This window comes from Lemur catta, chromosome 3 (genome assembly GCF_020740605.2).
Source record: "Lemur catta isolate mLemCat1 chromosome 3, mLemCat1.pri, whole genome shotgun sequence".
NCBI lineage: Eukaryota > Metazoa > Chordata > Mammalia > Primates > Lemuridae > Lemur > Lemur catta.
Window position 1 is genome coordinate 55720453 of NC_059130.1, and position 21210 is coordinate 55741662.

The window sequence follows — 21210 nt, forward strand, 5'->3', positions numbered from 1 at the left end:
GGAATAGCCACTGGACTTCTTTCTTCCTTTACACATATCTTAAGACAGTGATTTATGTATTTATTTTGCCTTTGATGATTCCACAATACTGTCAGGATACAGTCCACATTTCCAGAAATGACATGCATGGCCCTAGACATGCACAGGACTGAAAATCCAAAGCAGGAGGCACCTCCAGCCCCTTCTCCCCTCAGCACCACCATCTCTCTGCTCCGATCACTCATATTCCATGGTCCTCCTGCATTGAGCTCTCTGCGGCTCTGAACGTGGACTGTTTCCTCTGTCTGACTTTTCTCCTGCTCAGCCTGGTAAATAACATCCCTTCAATATTCAGCACCAAAATCACCTTCTTTAGGAGTTCTTTCCTCACAAACAAGAAAGAACAAATCCCTCTCTCCTATGTGCCCCACTCCCTATTACCATTTATCACAGTGTATTGCTGTAAAGAGTCTTCCATTCTAAGTTCCAGTTAATGGTGTATGTGTCTATCTTTAAGGTTAGGCACCCATGCCACACTCACACTGCATCCTCAGAACTTAACAAAATGATTTGGACATAGGAAGTAGGGGGAAGACAGAGAAGGAACTAAGATTTAATAGCTTGGAGCTCAGCAAATGTCTGTTGAATGGTGAAGTAGGTTGGCTGCCAATTATATTAGAATAATTGAATAAGAGAGGCTGAGAGGACAGGTGGATCTGACAGCTGTTGAGGGGAGCACAAAGGAATGTGAATGAGAAATGGAGAACACCCATACTAAGGAAGTTCCCTAATGAGCATGTAAGTTCAGTTAGGTCACTAGCTGGGGCTGTTACAATCAAACTCAGGAGACCACCTAATATTAATAAATCCCATTTAAAACACAATAGGAGAATAATTACAATAGCCTACAGACATTGATCTTATTTGTCTAAGCAGGTTTAGACTCCAGAACATTCTATACTATAATTTTATCAGACTATGTGCAAGCTTAGCAAATCTGAGTAACTAAAAAGACTACAACTCTCTCCTATGACCATAAAGCACCTTAAGCACTACAGACAAAAGAAAAAAAAAGACATATAGCCTATCACCCATCTTCTAGTGAATCTACTTGGTTGTTAAAATAATAATAGTAATCCTGTAACTGATGGCCAAGGGTAACATCTTTGTCCTAGACTAACCTTGTCATGAAATATCTATTTTGAGACCATAATTTGTTCCCATGATTTCAAATTTATTTATAATAATGAGCCATGTTATGTACAACATGGTTTCATCACATTTTAGAAACTAAGGGAAAAGTACATCATACTCCGCACAGGCACACAAATACCTGCTTATGAAATAAAGTAACCTAACATTCAGCGTGACATAAATTGGAGACAGGAGGAGAAGTGAGACCCAGTGAACTGAGAACAGACTGCAGCAAACTAAACTTGGAGAAAATCAAGCTGCAACTGGTTAAGTTTTCCCAATAATAAAGCGACATCTATAATTAACAGGTTTCCAAGAGTATTCACCCATGTATTACAGCATCGTACCTCATAAAAAATTCATTCAAAAGCCATACCAGGAATGCACATCATAGCTCTACAAGCACATATAGAGCACTAAAGAAGAAAGAGATGCCCTTGAAGGAAGACGCCACTGCCCTACATAGATGACTCAGTGTGAAGGGGAGCCTTACTTGCTTAAAAAAAAAGAAAAAGAAGAAACAAACAATGATGTAATGTTAGGAATGTTAAAATTAAATTGTGTTACCAAGTAAGTAAATTAAACAATGTTCCTACGTAAGTAGACTTATTTCCAGAAAATTTATAGGTGTAAAGAGTTAACATGTGCAAGTAAGAGTAACGAATCTACCTAAAAATAATCTTAAACATTTTTGAACTTTTTACATTAGTGTATCAATCACGCCACTAAGATCAAGTTACATAAATGTATATGTGACAATTAAAACAGTGTATCAAAGGCCAGGAACACACAAATAAGTCAACTGAACAAAACAGAAATCTCAGAAAGAGCCTCCCATATATGTGTACTTATATGCTAGAGGTAGCATCAAAAATCTGTGGAGAAAGAGTGTATTATTTGATAAACAGTGTTGGAGAAACTGGTTTACAATATGACCAGATTTTTAACAGATTGCCACAGTAGAAAAAAATTTTTTTCCTTGGGGAAACTATTTTTATAACAAAAATAGAATAAAAACTTTGAAAACAAAACTATCCTTTCTAATTTCATGAAAAATTTGTTATTTTTTATTGTTTTCTGTGCATGAATTGTATGCAATTAAATTATCAATATTAACTGTAACAATAAGAACATCAACAAGTAAGATTTTCACGAACCAACTGCAGGGTTTCGCCCAGGGGCCACCCATCATGTTACATGTATGCTACAGCATGGCAGTGTGAGTTGCCTGTGTACCACTTGGCTCCCAACGTAGAGAGACATGTGAGAGTTACATATGCTTCACAAGGCCCTGGGCTCAAAACTAGCGTGAGTTAAATATAACTCACATGGAAATTAATGTGTTAAAAATAAAAATTGGATTAATACGTATCTCAAATTCCAATGATTTAAAAAGTCAAATGATAAGAAGAATAACCTATAAAGTTAATAAAAGAATGTGAGGAGAAACTATATTGTGAGCCCAGAATAGGGAAGGATTTCTTTCCTTCTTTTTTTTTTTTTTTTTTGTTTGTTTGTTTGTTGTTGAGACAGAGTCTCTGTCTCTCTGTTGCCCTGGGTAGAGTGCCATGGCATCATCATAGCTCACTGCAACCTTAAACTCCTGGGCTCAAGAGATCCTCCTGCCTTAGCCTCTCCAAGTAGCTGGGAATACAGGTGTGTACCACCACACCTAACTAATTCTTCTGTTTTTTGTAGAGACAGGGTCTTGCTCTTGCTTAGGCTGATCTCAAACTCCTGACCTCAGGCAATCCTCCTCACAAAGTGCTAGCATTACAGGTGTGAGCCACCACTTTTGGCCAGGAAGGATTTCTTAAATGACTAAATATACACAGACCATAATAATAAATAAAAATTCATGGGTTTAGCTATGTTAAAATTAAAGATCTTGTTGTTGCTGTTGCTGAAAGGCACCACAAAGTTATCAGAGAAGTGACAGAATAAAATATTCACAATATCTAAAGACCACGAGGGATTAATTTCTTGAATATACAAGAAACTCCACAAAAATTCTTATAAGGAACTTCTTGCAAGAAGAAGGCTAAAGACCTCGACAGAAAAAAAAAAAAGGTGAGGCTAAAGATACAAAGAGACAATTCATGGAAAAGAGACATTTTTAAATAACTGAAGAGAGAGTATACGGGAGAGTGAGTGTGAGCATGTGTGTAAAAAAAAGAAAGAAAAAAATTAATGAAGAGATAGTCAATCTTACTAGTAATCGGGAAAAGGCAAAATTAAATTATTAGGACAATTAACATCTATCAGGTTGGCAACAACCAGGAAATTTGTTAGTACAAAAAGAAGTCCTTATGCAGCACTGGTGGAGAGACATAAACTTAACAATAACCTGTGTAGTTCCTAGTAAAATTAGTATGCATATATCCTACAATAAAGCAATGTTGCTTGTGAGCAATATTGCCTCAAGAAGCTCTCATAAAGGCCAACAAATTTCATACATCTGGGCTCCTTAGGAAAAAGAATGAAGACATACTACATGGAAGCCAAAAATATTTATAAAAATGTTGACTCTTTCATGTCCATATTCCTAATGTCTGCATATTCTCTATGGTTTTAACTTAACCTTTGCGTAAAAGGCAGGTAAGACTAAACAAACCATGATTATTTCTTCTCATAGGCTAGGCTAAGTACAGAGAGAGCAGGAGATGCAGTAAGGGAAATACTGTAGCAGTGCTGGTTGCAAAATCTGGATCCAAGTCTAGGCCTGAGCTTGTCTATGTGACTTGGATAAATTACAATCCCTTCCTGCCTCAGTTTCTTCACATAAAATAGGGATATTACCTACTCTGCATAATACCAGGAGGATTAGAGGTAATGCATGTAAAGTGTCTGGGAAATACAAGGTGTTCAATAAACAGAAAGTGATATTTTTTTAACCAAATAAAAGACCTTCACACGCTAACCGTAATAGATTTCTGTGCCCTGCTTAACCCACCTTAAGCAGAACACCATAGTCATAACAACAGGTTCAGAAACTAGAGAGAACGATTCAATATGAACTTAGTTTTTCCCTCTGCAGAACAAGAATAAATAATATTTACCCTTCCATACATTTACCACAAACTGTAAAAGTTACGGTTGGGAAGCCTCTTTTAGCTTCCAGGAAATGATATAAGCCGGTGGTAATGGCTATGACTGTGGTGATTCTGCAACTGGTGCCGGAATCCTGACTCTACAAACATAAGGAAGATATAGCCACCGAAGTACTTGAAGGGAAAATGGTCTTAGAAGGAATCCAGTTTTCCATGACTAACTGCAAGGATCTCAAAGCTGATCATGAAAAACAGTTAACTCAGAAGCACAACCAGATGCAAAGTCATGACTTTACGCATCACCTATTCAATGTACAACAAAGAGGAAAAATTCTACCCAGGAATCTTTATAACCTAATGGCCAACATGCCATGCATTTTCATCACCATTTCAGCATTTTCAACCTGTAGCAGTTGTTTTACCTTGAGCCAAACTCCCGATCTGTGGACTTTAGGGTACTGAGAGAGAGGTCCGTAGACTGAATTTCTATCTCAACATCTATGTACTATTATTTCACAAATACAGGCAGATGCTGAGGTTATTACTTACAATATATATTCAGCTGATATTAAATAACTTTCTAAAGAAATATTTGCAATCATCAGAGTTAAGAAAAACTCCCCAAAAGTCAAGATCTTTGAAATCTTTTAGTATCAAGCCTCCTGATTTTTGTAAGGGTTGACAACCACTGCTTTACAGTTTATAATCTGACTAAGAAGAGAGTGTTTTCAAAATAATACACATGAAAGAAAAAAAGAGAAGGTTTTGAAAAAAATCAAAATCTTAATTCACATTTATCTCCATTCCTAGTCCCCTCTTAGCCATTAACTTCTCCTTGGCATTTAACATCAAAGCTAGTTACCCTTACCCTTTTATTTTTAGCCTTTCTGTTGGAAGGGACAGGAGGCTAGTTCACAAGCCATTGCAACTCACCAATAGACAAACTGCAGTGTATTGTGTATTAAGGAAATATACACGCAGCATTTCATTCCTCCCTTATAAAAGAATGAGCCCTCATTTTATCTATTTTCCTCCTCTCCTTCCCCCTCCCCCTGAGGTTTTGGCACAATTTTACAGAGGGGAAGTTACAGACCATTACACATCCTCCAATTATTTAAGGGAAAATAAATATTCTATCCAGCATTTCTCAGTGTGAAAATGTATACCAAATTTTAATTTGAAGTACAAGTTAAACCATAATTTTACGGTTTAATTAATGGTACAACATTAAAACCATAGCTAAAGAGAGCCTCAACTTTCAACACTGCAAAGATAAGGAAATAAACTTATTTCCATCTGGGGAATATTACAAAAATATTTCACCTATAATTTAAAGTTACATGGGTTTGTCTATGTTTTTCTGTAATATGAACTTCTCAGTGGGTTATCCTGAACTGGAGTGAGAGAGCAGGAGATACATATGATGGCAGTAACAGTGGGGTGTAGGGAGGGTCACATGCATCATATACTAGTTAATTTATTTTCTGGGACATAAACTTTCCTATGGGTAAATCAGAGGTGGCTTTCTCTCAGTTCTAAAATGTTAAAACATGCTAATCTGACCCCTCAAAAATATATGTGCTCACTAAGACCTGACAAAAAATATCTGTAAATTAAAATATTCCATTAGAATTTTGGCAGCAGAATACAAATCACATTTGATGCAAACATAGCCAAATCTAGTCACTGACATGGAGGAAGTATAAATTTCAAACATGCGGGGGGACCCTGAGCTCTAGCATGAGTGGAGTGGGAAAAAAACCTGGAGATTTGGTAAAGCTAATGTCATTTATCAGCTCTCTTTTGGAATCGTAAAGGACCACCTGAATCAGCATTGCTATCTCTTCCTTAGGCAGCAACTTTCTAGACCACAAAAAAAAGCCAAGGATTATAAATCAAAAGACCCTTGTTCAAGTCCCCGCATCACCATTTCCTAATATGACCACTGACAACTCCCATCTGATTGGCCTCAGTTTCCTCTCTCCATAAATTGGAGAAAATGAATCCTATTTCATCACACTGTTGAAAGGAGCAAGAGTTTAGGACTATGGAAAGGAGTAAAGAAGGTACAGAAAAATATGCTCCGTAAATAGAAAATGACAATCTAAAGGCCAGTTATTATTATTCCTGAGTTTAAATTCCACTGGAGTGGAAGTAAATCTGATTCCTAAATAGGAGACAGGTTTGGAGGGTCACAAAAGCGTTCTACTATATCTTAGAGCAGAGTGACAGATGCTAAAGAAAGTCCTCAAATATTAATAAATTAACAAACTGGAGGGAAAAGAGAATACTGGGTATAAAAATAGAGGCAAAATACTATGGTTGTACAAGTCTTCCAAGAATGTCTTTGATGACTTTTCACTTTTAATCTCATAATGTATTTGGCTAGAGAAGACGCATAAACACAGACATCTCACAATTAAATTCAAACTTTAAAAAGTCCACGTTTCTGTATCTAGTAAGGAGGAAATTGCTCAGTTCTCATAGTGTATCTCGGTTACTTACTGCTAATACAATTATACCAATTATTGATATTATCACAATGCTCAAAGCAGTTGCATTTTAAAAGAGATTAAAGTCCTGAAGGATTACTGGAATAATGGGATCTTATAATTCAAATTACTTCCATACTGCTGATATGGGAAAAAAGGAAGAGGAGGGAGCAGTACAAATTTGCCCGAGTACAAAAGATTTTCCTTTCAAAGCAAAATTATCTAGGAAATATATGTGATTACAAATTTTTCAGCATTAGAATGGTATAGTCAGCATCCAACATCATGAATTTAAATTCTACAACTAATCCTGAGAAAGCTTGGGTGCCCAGTAAGGTAAAAGAGCCAAGTGACTGTGATACGGTCATTATCCACTTTCCCCTGTGCTTTGGAGACCCTCCTTTGGCACCGTCACTTTCCTCCCCTCATTTGTTCACATCCCTTCCTCCAAAATAAAGACTTAGAAGATGCTACTGGCTTTAACACTGTTCAGACATTTAATTTGAGGCCATACAATCATCCCACGGAACTGATTCTTCTCACCCATCGCACTTCCCTTGGTGTCCCGCCACAAGACTGGAGTTTCATTGGGTAGATAAACACAGGCAGTAAAACAAGGCCAGGCTTTCACTGCGGGAGAAGTCAGTTTGACTTCGTTTGTGGAGAGAGGAGCTGCTACAGAAATGAAGCAGCAAAAAGTTTGTCCCATAAAACAAACCTTTTCCCCAGCATTTTGCTCTCCCCCTATGAACGTGTGAGAAGATATGGATATGAAATTATAATCTACCTGGAGAATCTGAGAAAAGTCACTGCCAATTTTACTTTGATGACTAATGGAATTTAATAAAGATGCCTGGCTCGTATTATTAAAGTACCTTCTGTCTCAGCAAGGAAACCTGGCTAAGAAACCGCAGTGGCGTTAACAAGCCAGACGCCAGACTAAACACCTCAGAACTCGCTGCTGTCCCTCACTCCAGGTCCCTCCGTTTCCGGTGGGTGTCTGCATCACTAATTCCCTCGGTCTGCGATGACCTGGTTCTCCCAAAATACGAAGGAAGGAACCGGGTTTCCTTGTCACCAGCTGAGATGAGATTTCTGAACCAAGACTCTCATCTCCCATCCATGTTGCACTTCACCCTCCACTCCTCGTGCTCCTAGGTGCTCACTCCTCACGCTCGCACCACTCTGCCTCCCGGAACGTGTAAGTAGGTCCCCCCAGCCCAGCCCACCCCACAGCCTCCCCACACGCACCGCAAATGAGGAACAAAGAGCTGCTGCTTCAGGCAGCGGGAGGAGAGGGCAGCTGGGGACTCCCGGAAGGCTCCCCGGCAGGCAGCCCGGCGTGGCAGAGCCCGGCAGCAGGTCCGGGGGCAGCGCGCTGCCCAAAGCCGGCCCGTCCGGGTCCGACACGCCCCGGGCGGCAGCTGCCACAGAGCGTGGCCGAGACCCTTGGGCGAGAAAGCAGGGCTGGGGGCGGGCGGGCTCGTGAGGCTGCCGCGCCCCAGCCCCGCCGCGGACTCCCGACCCGGCCCGCGCACCTGGACCAGGCGGCCACCCTGTTCCCTCAGGGCGCTCTCTCGGGACTCGGCTTCGGCGGGCTCCGGAGGCTGGAACCGCAGCAACGGGAGACTTCACTCCTCCATCCTGGGACCCGGCGGCACGTTACAGACAGCCGTGCACTTCCTGTTTGAAAACACAGGGGAGAGAAAGAGCGAGAGAGATCCGAGTGTTGGCAGCGGGGAGGGAGGGACGCGGGGCGGTGGGCAGGGCGGGCGAGGGGGCTGCGGCTTGCACGACTGCCATGGTCGGCACCGGGCACTCTCCCAGCGGGCGACCCCGCCACACGGGCCACGCGCGGTGGCTCGGCCTCGGCCGGCCCGGGCCTCCCCCTGCCGGCGGCCTCGCTGCCAGCCGCTGCCTCGCAGCCCTTCCGTTTCCAGCCCCTGCCTGGGCTCTCTCCTCCCCGCCAGTGCCCTGGGCAGGGGGCCCTCTTTTTCCTCCTTCCCTCCCAGCCACCCCTCCCCGCACCCAACCTCCAACCCCAGAAAAGAATCACCTCAGGGTAGGTTAAAGACTGAGCCTTGCCGGAGCAGTGGCAGCTGGCTTTATGCAAATTTTTAAAGTTAAGAGCCACATCCCAGTATACCCACTACAGCTCAGAGACTAAAGAGCTTCAGGATGGGAAATTACTTGTCTGGTGCCGCTGACTCAAAAGAAAAAGCGTGCACACAGCTGCCACAAATGAGCTACCATGAACTGTGAAAAACACAAAACAAAACCACCAAAACAGCCACAACTATCCAGTACTTTAGGTTCCTCCTAGGGTCTCTGCTGAGATCAACATCACCATCACCATCCACCAATATTTTCATATCCCTATGTCACACGGAGTATAATCCAATAGTGCATTCTTCCAGAAAACAATTTCGCATTTCTCTGTGATCACAGAGAAATCCCAAAGTTCAGGGATTACGTTCCTTTTGTTGAACTCTGACTTAAAAGAGGACTTCAGGGTAGTGTTAAAAAAATAGTAAACAAATGGTTTAAGAATCTGCCACACACAAAGTGGTGGGGCTGTGGGAGTTGGCATTTATAACCTGCTTACCCTTGCACTCAGAATCTCTCAGGTTACAAGGCACTCACAGGACTGTCTCTGACAAACAGATCCTTTTATCATCAAGCTGTTGGCTTAAATAAAATCATTCATGTTTCCAAACTCAAAACGGAGAACAGAATATAAAGAAGGATTATTCTGCGTACAAAACTAAATTTTGACTGAAGTAGAAAGGAACTGATGCATATTAAGCTGCTACTCAATGCTAGGCAGCATCTCATTTTACTCTCTTCCTGGCCTTCACATTTCCCAACAGATTTGCAAAAGTCCATTCCCATATTCCCAAATGAGGAAACAGGGTCAGAGAAGTAAAGGAACTTGTCACCGTGTCTCAGCTAGAAAGTGGTCAAATAGAGTGCTGAATGAGGTCTTTCCTATGTATAAAATCTGCACCATTTCCTCTACACCCTGTTGATTCCTAAAACAATAACAAATTCTAGGAGAAAAGTCAAACCCAACGACTATCTGTGATCCATTTCTTCATCTCTGAATGATCCTGCAATTTATAACCTATCACTGTTGAGCTAGCGAGGTTCCTTACCCACCTGAATAATATGTACCTTGACTCCTTGAGCAAAGGCCTGTGCTCTTTCCATTATCTTCGACTGGCTCTGTCAGCCTTTTCAGAATTACTTGGTGGCAAAAGTTCAAAAGGGTCTGGGATGGCCATTCATATGCCAAGGTACAAAGTCTGTCCAGTTCAAAACCTCATCAGCTGACTAATATTTGTTCCCTAAATTCTTTTTTCACTAACTGGGCCTCTTTAAGAAGAAGGTAGATGCTGTTCACAAAAATGCACGCATGGCCTCAACTTTTAGTAAAAACTGTTGACATTCTCTCATTTTCTGTTTCCTTAGTTCACCCTCACCTGTCAGTAGCATGCTACTATTAACCTGATATAGCCAAGAAATAGAGTACATACTAAAGGGTGATTAAGAGTCTTGGCAATGCTGAGACCTCTAGACACTTGCAGAGAAACTGAGTGCATCTCCCCCACCCTTCCCCACCACCTCCCCAGAGCTAGAGCAGCACAGACTCAAGCTGTAGAGCACACAGAAGAACTACAAGGCCTGCAGATTTCAAGTACAAAGGCAGGAGATGGGCCAAGGGGCTACTCAGTCTGATGAGGGCTTATTACTTAAATACTTCCTGAGGAATCTTAGCATTCTTTTAGGGTCACACTCTGTCCATCTTTTCCTTCTCTCAGTCCATTACTTACCCTAGACCTAGCAACTCTTCACCTCTTCTCACAAGCTTAATGCTTCTTCACAAAGAGCTACCATTCCTTTCCCACAAAGTACCCAGTGAGAAGGAGATGGCGCAGGACACACTTAACTCAAAACTTACTTGATTTTAAAACCCTGTCAAGGCTGGGTGTGGTGGCTCACGCTTGTAATCCGAGCACTCTGGGAGGCTAAGGTGGGAGGATCGCTTGAGGTCAGGATTTTGAGATCAGCCTGAGCAAGAGCGAGACCCTGTCTCTACAAAAAATAGGAAAAAATGCCCAGGCATGGTGGTGCGTGTCTGTAGTCCCAGCTATTCTGGAGGCTGAGGCAGGAAGATCACATGAGCCCAGGAGTTTGAGCTTGCAGTGAGCTATGACGACGCCACTGCACTCTAGCCTGGGCAATAGGAGACCCTGTCTCAAAAGAAAAAAAAAGAAAGAAAGAAAGAAGGAAAAATCCCTGTCAATAATTAACATGTTTTTAAGGGCACAATTTTATTTTAAAATATCTTTTGAAATTTTCTCTTTCATTTCTGTTACTATAAGCCTAAGAGCACAAAAGGAAAACCTTTAAAGAAAAATAAAATTCTCAAGGCAAAGGAAACCTTAAATTAACCTGCATAGCCTTCATTTCTATATCTGGGAACTCATGAGATTAGACTATCTAACTTCTAAAAGTCTCCCTTAGTTCTGAAAAACTCAAAGTCATTAATGCATAAAAAGTCAACAGCAGACTATTCCTATTTTGTCTGAGTACTGTGTTAAGAGATAATTTTATGATATATGTTAAATTTTGTACTGTTTAATAGATGATAAAATATAGAAGAGCATCTGGTGGGAGTCTAGGAACCACATTTACCTGTGCTGCCGGGTCACGCCTGCATTCATAGTACTGTCCTCCAGAGCAGTGGCCAGCTGTGGGGGAAGGACAACCACATTTCTCTCTTAGGCTCCCTATAACTAAAATCCTCCTCCTCATCAAAAATATTGATTAACATTCACTTTGTGCATAGATTCCAAAGTTGATAGTTTCGAGAATACAACACAGTTCCTGATGTGTCTCCTAAGTCTAATCACAAGGCCTGAGCATCGTCTCATACGCCCCTGTGGGTCAGCTAGTCTCCTATGTTTCATGGAGAAGTGTTTCTTCCTCACCACTGCTGTGTAGGGAAAAAAATACTAAAATTACAACCTCATAAGAGAAAAAATATGCTCCCAGGTAAGCACAAATGGTACCACAAAACATAAAGTTGATTTTGGAAGGATATGAGGCGTTCACTTTGAAAGTCTCCATTCTCTAAGTACCACAGTTCTTAGATGAAAAGAACAACTGTGAAAGCCATTTTAGAGGCTCCAAATTAAGTTACAAGAAATAGCTTTCCTGAGGACTAATAGGTGTGGAGGAGGAGATGATAAACTCATCTCCAAAAACAATGCTGCTTATCTTTCTTTATCTTAAAAAGGGGGCCTTATTTTGGTGGTTAAAAACATTTGCCACAAGCATTCCTCTGTGTATCAGGATTCTTGGTGATTATTACACATGGATTTTTCAAACAAGAAAATGAAAAATGACAAGCCGTCTGGTTACCTAAGAGATGACCTCTCTGCGCTAGCAGCCTTCTTCTCAGCAGTGTCCCTGTCTCTGTCTTCATTTCCAGGGTAGCACATGCAACAGGATTTTCTGGGAAGGAGGTCTCTGGCACCCACGCTCACCTCCTGGCCTCAGCAAAACCCGGGCCATGGCTTTCAAGGAAGCCTTTCTCAGAGCCAGCTGGCTGGCCTGACTGGCAGTTACCCATAGAGGGCTATTAGCCATCTTCAAGGAGCCAGAGTAAGTGTCATTTCAAGGCAAAATGTAGCAAGGGGGTGAAAATCATCTTTTTTACAAAGTCTGCCTGCAAGATGGTTTAGGCTACCTTGGGTGCACAGAGTTTCCTGGTTTTCAACAAGATTAGGAAAGCACTACTTAAAAAGCACCCACAGCATGACTTGGAAGACCTAGACACAAAGCAGAAAGACAGGGCCAGGGTGACTACAGGCCTGAGCTGGTATTTTCCTAAGCTCGGTGCCTCAGTTTTCTCAGCTTCCAAACATACACCTCATGAACCCACATACCTTGCACAAAATTACTAACATTACATAGGACCAACCCTCACGTGCCCTGCCTCACTGAATGCTCAGAATTGCTTTTGCAGAGAGGAGTCATCATCTGCAGAAGACACGGTGGGGGCTCACAGATGTTAAGTGATTTTCTCAAAGCAGTAGGTAATGGAGCTGAAACCCACCCTAGGTCTGTTCTTCTTCCTTTTAATTGAACAGAAATGAGTGGGTGCATTTTGGCTGTGGAGTGATCATTCTGTACTACATTATCTTTTACTTAGAAAAAGCTCACTTTTAAAAAATAATTTGTAATGTTCTCTCTCAACTGCATTATGCTACCTCATTACCTTGCCAAATTTTGGTAAAGTGTAAAGTCTAAACATGTATTTTGCCACAGGCCAACTGATTTTAAGCCATAGCAATATTAGGTAAAATATGCTCTTGGGCTGTGGCTGAATATAATTTTATCAAATAATAAGACAGATCCACTAGTCAAACTGTGATAGACAAAACCTTAATATGTTTTTTCCAAGTTTCTCCTTTAATTCTTCAGTTAGCATGCAAATATATATGTAAAGTGGGCCATGTTGGCTGATGCACTGTGATTTAGTGAATATAATATGAAAAAAGGGTACGATACCATAAAAGTCTGACTAAATGTAAAAATACCTGTATACAAGGGTGTTCAAAATGTTCCCGGCACAGGCTACTGGCAACAAATAGCCTTGGGTTATTTACTGATCGTGATGTTTATTGTGTAGACTAAACACTGTCCTAGAATTCATTTTTCTTTGGAAGGCATGTTTTGTCTATACATCTTCTGTGGTGGGTATTTCTGCTTTCTTATTTAAAAAATTATTTCAATTATCTTGAACATTTTTATTTTTAAAATAATACATTAAAAGGCCTTACAACTCAAAAGGATTGGTCCTAATAAGTCAAATAAATACAAAGTTCACTACTAAGAAAAAAATGCTCTTAAAAATGACTTTAAAAATATGCAATTCTTATATTTTGCTACTTCCAGATGTATGAAGTAGCAAAATATGAGTTGACAGAAAATAAGTCACATATATCATTATCTTAAATACATCAATTGTTAATTATACATTATAATGGAGTCTAAAAAGAAGAAAAACAATTTATGAATAATTTAAGGTTGCAAAATTGGATTCTTTGAGTTTCATCTCCTTTCCTTTGTCTGTAGAATGGCCAAGGCAAATAGCATGAAAGAGAAACAAACGGCCTGGAAAATCCAGAAACGGGCTGGGTGTGGTGGCTCACACCTATCTATAATCCCAGCATTTTGGGAGGCCCAGAAGGGAGGATTGCTTGAGGCCAGGGTTTCAAGGCCAGCCTGAGCAACAGGGCGTGGTGGCATTCACTTGAAATCCCAGCTACTCAGGAGGCTGAGGCAGGAGGATGGATGGAGCCCAGGAGTTTGAGGGTATAGTGAGATAAGAAAATCCAGAATATCCAGAATCTTTATTATGAACTTTTGAAAACTTATTCAACAATTTTTTAACTAACCCTAGTTCAATAAATGCTAACCACTTTGCATATATTCCGACAACAAACTTGAGGTAGGAATTATCTTTATCTTCATATTACAGATCAGAAAACAGACACAGAGATGTCTATAACCTGCCTAAAATCACACTGCTAGTAAATACCAGAACTCAGGCAGCCTGGAAGCCACCAAGTCTAATTTTGACCAACATATTTTATTACCACTAAGGCACAACCGGACTGGGTTTGCTTTCTCTAGCGTGGAAGTTCACAGGGTACGCTGGGGTGAAGGGCTCACAGATTTTCCTGTTTGCAGCAAGAATGTAACCACTGGCCATAGGGACACTGGGCTGCTGCTGCTGGAGGACAGGGATGTAGAGCCTGGGACACAGTGCTGAATAAATGAATATTGAGAAGAAAAGAAAGATATCTGCAGAATGAAAAAACCAGGAAGAAGGGCTGCTTCCTCACCTTGACCAGAATCCTGGATTTCAAGGCTCCAGGATTGCCTGGCTACAGTACAACTGAATTAGCAATGGAAGGGAATGCAATGAACCCCACGTACTTTGATCTTGGTAAAGCAGTTGATACAGTGTCCTGTGAAATCAGGATCGCTAAATCAACTGTAACATATGTTGCTACAACATCCACACAGGATTTAAACAGGCTAGCAAGAAAAACACTGGCTACATCTACTAGTATGATGAAGAAAAAAGCCACAAGGAACAGAATTTGATCTGTATTCAAAAGTAACCTTAGAAATTATTCACACTGTTATAATCAAATTTGCACATAACATTAATTTGGTAGGTGTGAAAAGGGCAAATGAGGGCAAGCCAATTGACTTAGTTAAATTAACAGAGACGTGAAGAAAAACAAGAAGTTCAGTTGCATTTTTGTCCTCCCTCTAATTTGCAGGGAGTGACTAAGGATGTCCAGTGGGTAGTAACCACCTCCAGACCTGAAATGCCAAGACTGAACTAAGTAAAGTGAGCAATAGCAAATAGACACATGTTTAAATTTTTAGGATCTCAGGTCTGAACCTCACAAAGTATGAGCCTATTATTCCATACACCATCAGAAATAATATTCCTTTCAACAAGATGATTTTGTTAGGAAAAGAAAAGAAGGGGCTCAAAGGCTGAATTTGGAAGTCAGATGAAAAAGTCAGTGGTGTACGTATAATCTGGTCCTACTACAAATGTGCTGCACAGGCAGAAGGTCATGAGAATGGTTTGCAAACACATGGCAGGATAAAGAATAACAGAGAAGGGGAGAGAAGAGAACTAAAACTTGGACTAACATTATTATTTTAGACATAAATTATAATTTTTAATTTCTTTAATGTTGAGAAATAGCTTCTCCCATGGGAGAACTGTTTGTCTTCCCAGCAAAAATTTTACTTGAAAAGTTAATAGTTGATTTAGACTCAAGAATTGAGAGTAAGAGAGGTCTGTCACATTTGGAAAAAAATCGCCTATATTCAGGCTGGGTCCCAGGAAATGTACTAGTGAGCAACATCTCATGCAACTCCTAAGAGACTGAAGAACTGAACTATTAGCTCTGTAGCCAACAGGCAAGGGAAGGTTCTTTCCCAGATATGGGCTCTAAGTATATCCTAGCAAGCTTGTTCATGGGAGGAAAACATATGTTTCCAGAAAATAAAAAGCCCTGAAAGGAAACAGGGGTTACTACATAATTAAAACTTCCTATCCTAATATGTCACCCTTACTACTCACTACTCTTACTTGCAATTTGTATAGTCATTTCTTAAAAGTAAAGCTCTTAATATGTGAGCAACACAGGGAAGGAATCTTTGGGTCATCTGCAGAATTAATGGCAATAACTGCAACAGTAGCTAAGTTAACATTTGAGTGTTAACTATGTGCCAGGAACTGTTCTAAGCATTTTACATAAACGATTCTTACAACTAACCCTAGCAGGTAAATACCATTAAATCTTCACTTTATAGAAAGTTAAGTAACTTTCCTGTGGTCCCATGACCAGAAAGTGGCAGAGCAGAATGAAAATCTAGGCAGTAGATGCCAGAGCTCATGCTCTGGAGACAGCCAGCCAACAATGAAATCCTATATATTATTTTCTTCTAAATAAACAACAACAAAAAAGGATAAATTTAGCACAAGGGCATAAAGATCAGAGCTATGCTACATTCTAGATACAAATGAAAAACTCTGTGTGAAAAATTTCAGTCAAATGACAATGCTATGAGATTATTGCTTAATATTTATAGAGAATAAAAAGTAGGCTGAGTATGGTGGCTTGCACCTGTAATCCTACCACTTTGGGAGGCCAAAGCAGGAGAACAGCTTGAGGTCAGGAATTTGAGACCAGCCTAAGCAACATAGAGAGACCCTGTCTCTACCAAAAAGGAATAGAAAAATCAGCTGGGTGTGGTGGTTGCACCTACAACCCCAGCTACTCAGGAGGCTGAGGCAGGATGATCACTTGAGCCCAGGAGTGATCTACGATGATGCCACTGCACTCTAGCCCAGGTGACAGAGCAAGACCCTGTTTCCAAAAAAAAAAAAAAGAAAAGAAACGAAAAAGACAATAAAAAGCAAACCATAAAACCTGAATAAGCAGATCTTCCCTGAAGTTTGATGATTGGCACCTTCCCATGGTTTAAAAAATCATTCACACAATGACAAACCCCAAATTAGCCTCAGCTTAGATTTTTCTCCCAAATGCCCCAATGCCCTCAGGATCCCTTCCCTGACCAGGCTGTACTCAGAATCACTTGCTGGGCCTTCTAAACACAGTTTTCCAGGCCCCACCCCAGATGTGCAGCATCAGAATCACTGGATGGTGTGCTTCCGGAATCTGTACATTAAAGAATCTCCCAGGTGACCCTAAGGTGTAGCTCAGTTGGGGAATCCCTGCTGCAGACATTCTACTCCTTTCTCCACTGTACCACCAGAATCACTGAAGTCAGAGAGAAGAGCAAATTATGTCTCTTCTCAAGAATCTTCGAAGGCAATGGAATGAAGTCCAAATTCCTTAACAGGATACTCTAGGCTCTCCATAATCTGTTCCAAACTGCTTCTCTGGTCTCTATTCTTCTACATCCTTCACTCTGTCACAACAGCATTCCCTAAACATGTTCCACACTTTTATACCTGCACATTTTGCTACTCCAATGTTCCCTCAGCTCTCCCACCAATCACCTGCCACCCTCTTTCTCCTCCTTCAAAGACCTGTTCAAGTTATTTTTCCCTGTGAAACTTTCCCTGATCTTTCCAGTCAAAAATCACTCTCCTTCTGAGCAAATGTCCAAAACATTTAGCTAATGTAAGAATTACAGCATATATACTGCATATTGTGTTGAATTATAGTATACTAACTGTTAACATGCAAGTCTGCAAAGCAGGGGCATATCTTACTTATCTTTCATATTGTGGATGAGATACAAACAGACCTAGGTTCAAAGTTTAGTTCTTGCAGTTACCTACTAGCACTATAACCCTGGGCAGGTTATTTAAACACACTGAGCCTCAGTTTTGTAATCTTTGAAATGGGACTCCAATGACTGCAACCTTCAAGGCTGATATGAGGATAAAAGATGAAAAGTGTCTCACTATGGACCACCTAAAATGCTACATGATAGCTGTTGTTATTATTATTTGTTAACTTTTGTTTCCCATTTTACTAGAGTACACCACAAAGTGATGTTCAAAAAGCATTTGCTTTTACTTTAAAAAAAAAAAAAAGCATTTCCTTTCAAAGTAATAGTGATATCTTAAAGTCCTTTCTCCTTACCCAATTTTGTTGCATAATATTTCTATTCCTATTTTATTTCTATTCTATTTCTACTCCCCTTCTTTCCTTTAAAAATCAATGTACAAAATTCTAGTGAACAAGCCCTGCCAGTGTCCCTCCTACTCCAGCTTGGCTTTTTGCTTTGAACTACAGTAACTGCCTGCAGCCACAGCGTTCCTGCCCAGAGAATTGCCTGCTTCACCCTTACAACAAACAGCACTTTGTAAGCAAATTGGAGGCAAGCCCAAAGTAGGAGGGGGAAAAACCAAGGAAAAGGAATTAAGACCAGAAACTGAGTGGACACCCACACTACCCTTCACACCGTAACACAGGTAAGGAGGGAACAGGAAAGGGAGGGAGTTCAGATCAACACAAACCTTTCCCAACCACTCCCAAGCACCTACCTCACCCACACTCATGGAAAATGGCTCCAACACTCAGAAAGGTCATGCTGGTCAACTCACTGCCTAACACATAGCTATTGTTGTTAATAAAATACTGTCATATATAATAGCTTCTTATCTTCACCAAACCAATCATATTGCCATTACTGTCCCCTCTCCCATTAACAGGAAATGAAACCCAGGGTCACACGAGTCCACTGAAGAGAGGGCTGGGACTAGAACTCAAGTCTTTTAAGCTTCAAATCCTAGGTCCTTCCCACTGCCCTATATCAATTGCAAAAAGCAATTTAAAAAACTCCCTTAGCAGCTCACCAAATCCACCAGTTGTAAAGGTAAAACAAGATAGGTTTTGTGCTCTTAAAAACAATTCTGGTGCCAAGGATGAGGGTTGTCACAGCAACAAGGCTCCAACTACAGCCTTTAGAATATCAGTCCAGTATTTTAGTACAGTGTTCCGGGAAGATCTTTTAGTCAGCTTTCTGTTCCTAGATGGAAACTGTCTTGATGATTTCATTTGTTCATTTGGCTTAGGGAGGCAGTATTAGGGAAGGAGTATGCTTTTCTTTCTTTCTTTTTCAATCAAACTGTGATGCTGACTTTAAGACTGAGGTGATGTGAAAAGCCAAAGCTTCTAAAGCAAATTTGTGATTGTTGTTGTAAGAGAGTACAGAGGCAATAATGTGGTCCTCAAAAGCACAGATCCTAAGGCCATGACAGCTTGAGTTCAAATCACAGTTCTGCCTCTTACTAGCATATGACCTTGAATTACTCAACTGTTCATGATGATTGGGAGAGGCAGCCAGACTGGAGAACTCAGCCCCGGCCTCCTCTGCTACAAAATGGGGCTGCTGTGAGGAAAAAATGAGCTAATATATGGCAAGTGCTCCAAATAGTGCCTGGCACACCGCGAGGACTCCCTAAGTGTTTCTTATTACTGCTTCCAGATTAGTCACTAGGATTGAATTCTTTTTTAGGTGTACTTTTATGAGAAAGTTAAAGAAGACTTCTTGTACAACTTGTTAACCCATAATGCCCAAAACCAGTACAAAGATTATTTACAAGTTTCACTTCCTGATAGGATCTTCCAGGATTTCCATCTGCGGACTAGAGCCCCTAGAAGGATAAGCAGTGGAATCTGAAGAATTTTCTTTCTTCTCAACAACAGTGTAAGGAAATCTGCATCCATTCTTTCAATACCACAAATGAGCTTCCATAATGAGAAAAAAAAAACAAAGATCCTTATTGCATTAAAGCTATATGGAGGTACATTTTTAAATGCATTTACTGTGAGAGCAACCAAAGTGTTAGAAATTTAAAGTTATGCAGTTAAGAAAGTGCAGTTCAGATCACACAGGGAAAACAGTCCTAAGGACTGGAATAAAACCTGTGGATGAATCAAAAGGGTTTTTTTTCCCCCCCAGAAAATGCTGAAATTCCAGAAACTGTGCACTATATGCTTGTAGTCATTAAGAGAAAAATGCTTTTAAAAATCCCCTCAGACTAGGATTTGAGACTCAGTTGGTAACAGAGATCTGTTAAAATATTATCACTCTCTTCTCTTTCAAAGAGGATGTATATACAACAAATTACCCTTAAACAACATTAGATTTTCTCCAGGAGAGCAAATAAAACTAAAGACAGGAGCACTAGTGGGATCAGAGTACAGGTAAGGTTATGTGCTGCACAGGGACACTCAGCCAGGAGAGGGCTAAAACCCAGTGGATACTGTCCTCCAACCAGTGTGTCCTAGAACAAGGCAGATGCAGCCCTGCTGACACCATTGCACACAAAGGGACCATGAAGGTTGGTCCATGTGGCCCTGAGCACACCAGTTCTCCATAAACAAAACAAGCTGATGTCCCAAACCATCTTTTCTCTGGGGTCTCCTGTATATACTCCCTCAGACAATGTTGTAGTTTGGTTTAAAAAAAAAAAGCGTTGGTTTGTACTCTGACATAGCCAACTTTTCACAATTCAAACATTTTCCAGCTTTCTTGGTTTACTTTTTGCTATCAGCTGTTCCATGGCCTACTCCCTTCTTTTCCTTACTCCATATTCTCCTTTCTGACATCAACCCTTTTCCCTTCCTTTTCATTCCAATTTCCCTTTTGCATAAGCCACGACATAAGTTAACTTGAATGCACTAGGAATGGCAAAATAATAGCATTCCTTGCCCCTCCCACACAGATTCTATACTATTTCTAAATATTCATCAGGTCAAGCTTTTCCCTTTCTCATATAAGGACTCCTCCTTTTTTCTCTCTTCCCCATTTATCCCCAAATCAATTTTAAGATATGAAGAAATCTTCCTCCCCCATCATCTGGGATAGATTCTTTCTTTACTCAACTCCAAGTGGCTTGTGCCCCTCCCAGTACCCCTGTCCCACCTGACCCCTCCCCTCTTAACACCTGTACTCTACCTATTTCTCCCTGAACCTATTACTCCTCAGGTAGGACAACCCCTTCAAGTACATACACTTCAGACTGTGGACTAAAATAAAATCTTAAGCCCTGCCAGCTGACTGACTGGACTCCCTCTTGACCAAGAAGAACCCAGAAAAACCTTAAACCTGAATTGGTGGCCATGAGGAGAAGGGAGGTCAGCCATGCCTTGTCATGCACCTTCCCTTTCAGAACTACTTTTTGTAACAGTAAGATAACTAAATCTTTTTTTTTTTTTTTTTTTTTTTGAGACACGGTCTTGCCCTGTCACCCAAGCTAGAGTGCAGTGGCATCATAGCTCACTGCAACCTCAAACTCCTGGGCTCAAGCAATCCTCCAGCCTCACCATCCCAAGTAGCTGGGACTGCATGCACATGCCACCACGCCCAGCTAATTTTTCAATTTTTTTGTAGAGACAGTTCTC

The 21210-nt window shown here is 40.7% G+C and overlaps 1 protein-coding gene across 3 annotated transcripts in view; it reads right to left on the minus strand.

Annotated features, from left to right (window-relative positions):
* The window catches only part of LRRC8D (leucine rich repeat containing 8 VRAC subunit D), a 111439-nt gene that overhangs the window by 80445 nt on the left and 9784 nt on the right, over positions 1-21210 (minus strand). The window contains exon 1 of one of the 3 annotated variants that reach the window (XM_045547565.1): positions 19404-19423. The exons of 1 other annotated variant lie outside the window; for it this stretch is intronic. The gene's annotated coding sequence lies outside the window, so the exon portion shown is untranslated. Of the gene's footprint in view, positions 1-8253; positions 8375-19403; positions 19424-21210 lie in introns of those variants that run through there. One more of the 3 variants, XM_045547567.1, reaches the window with a different exon arrangement.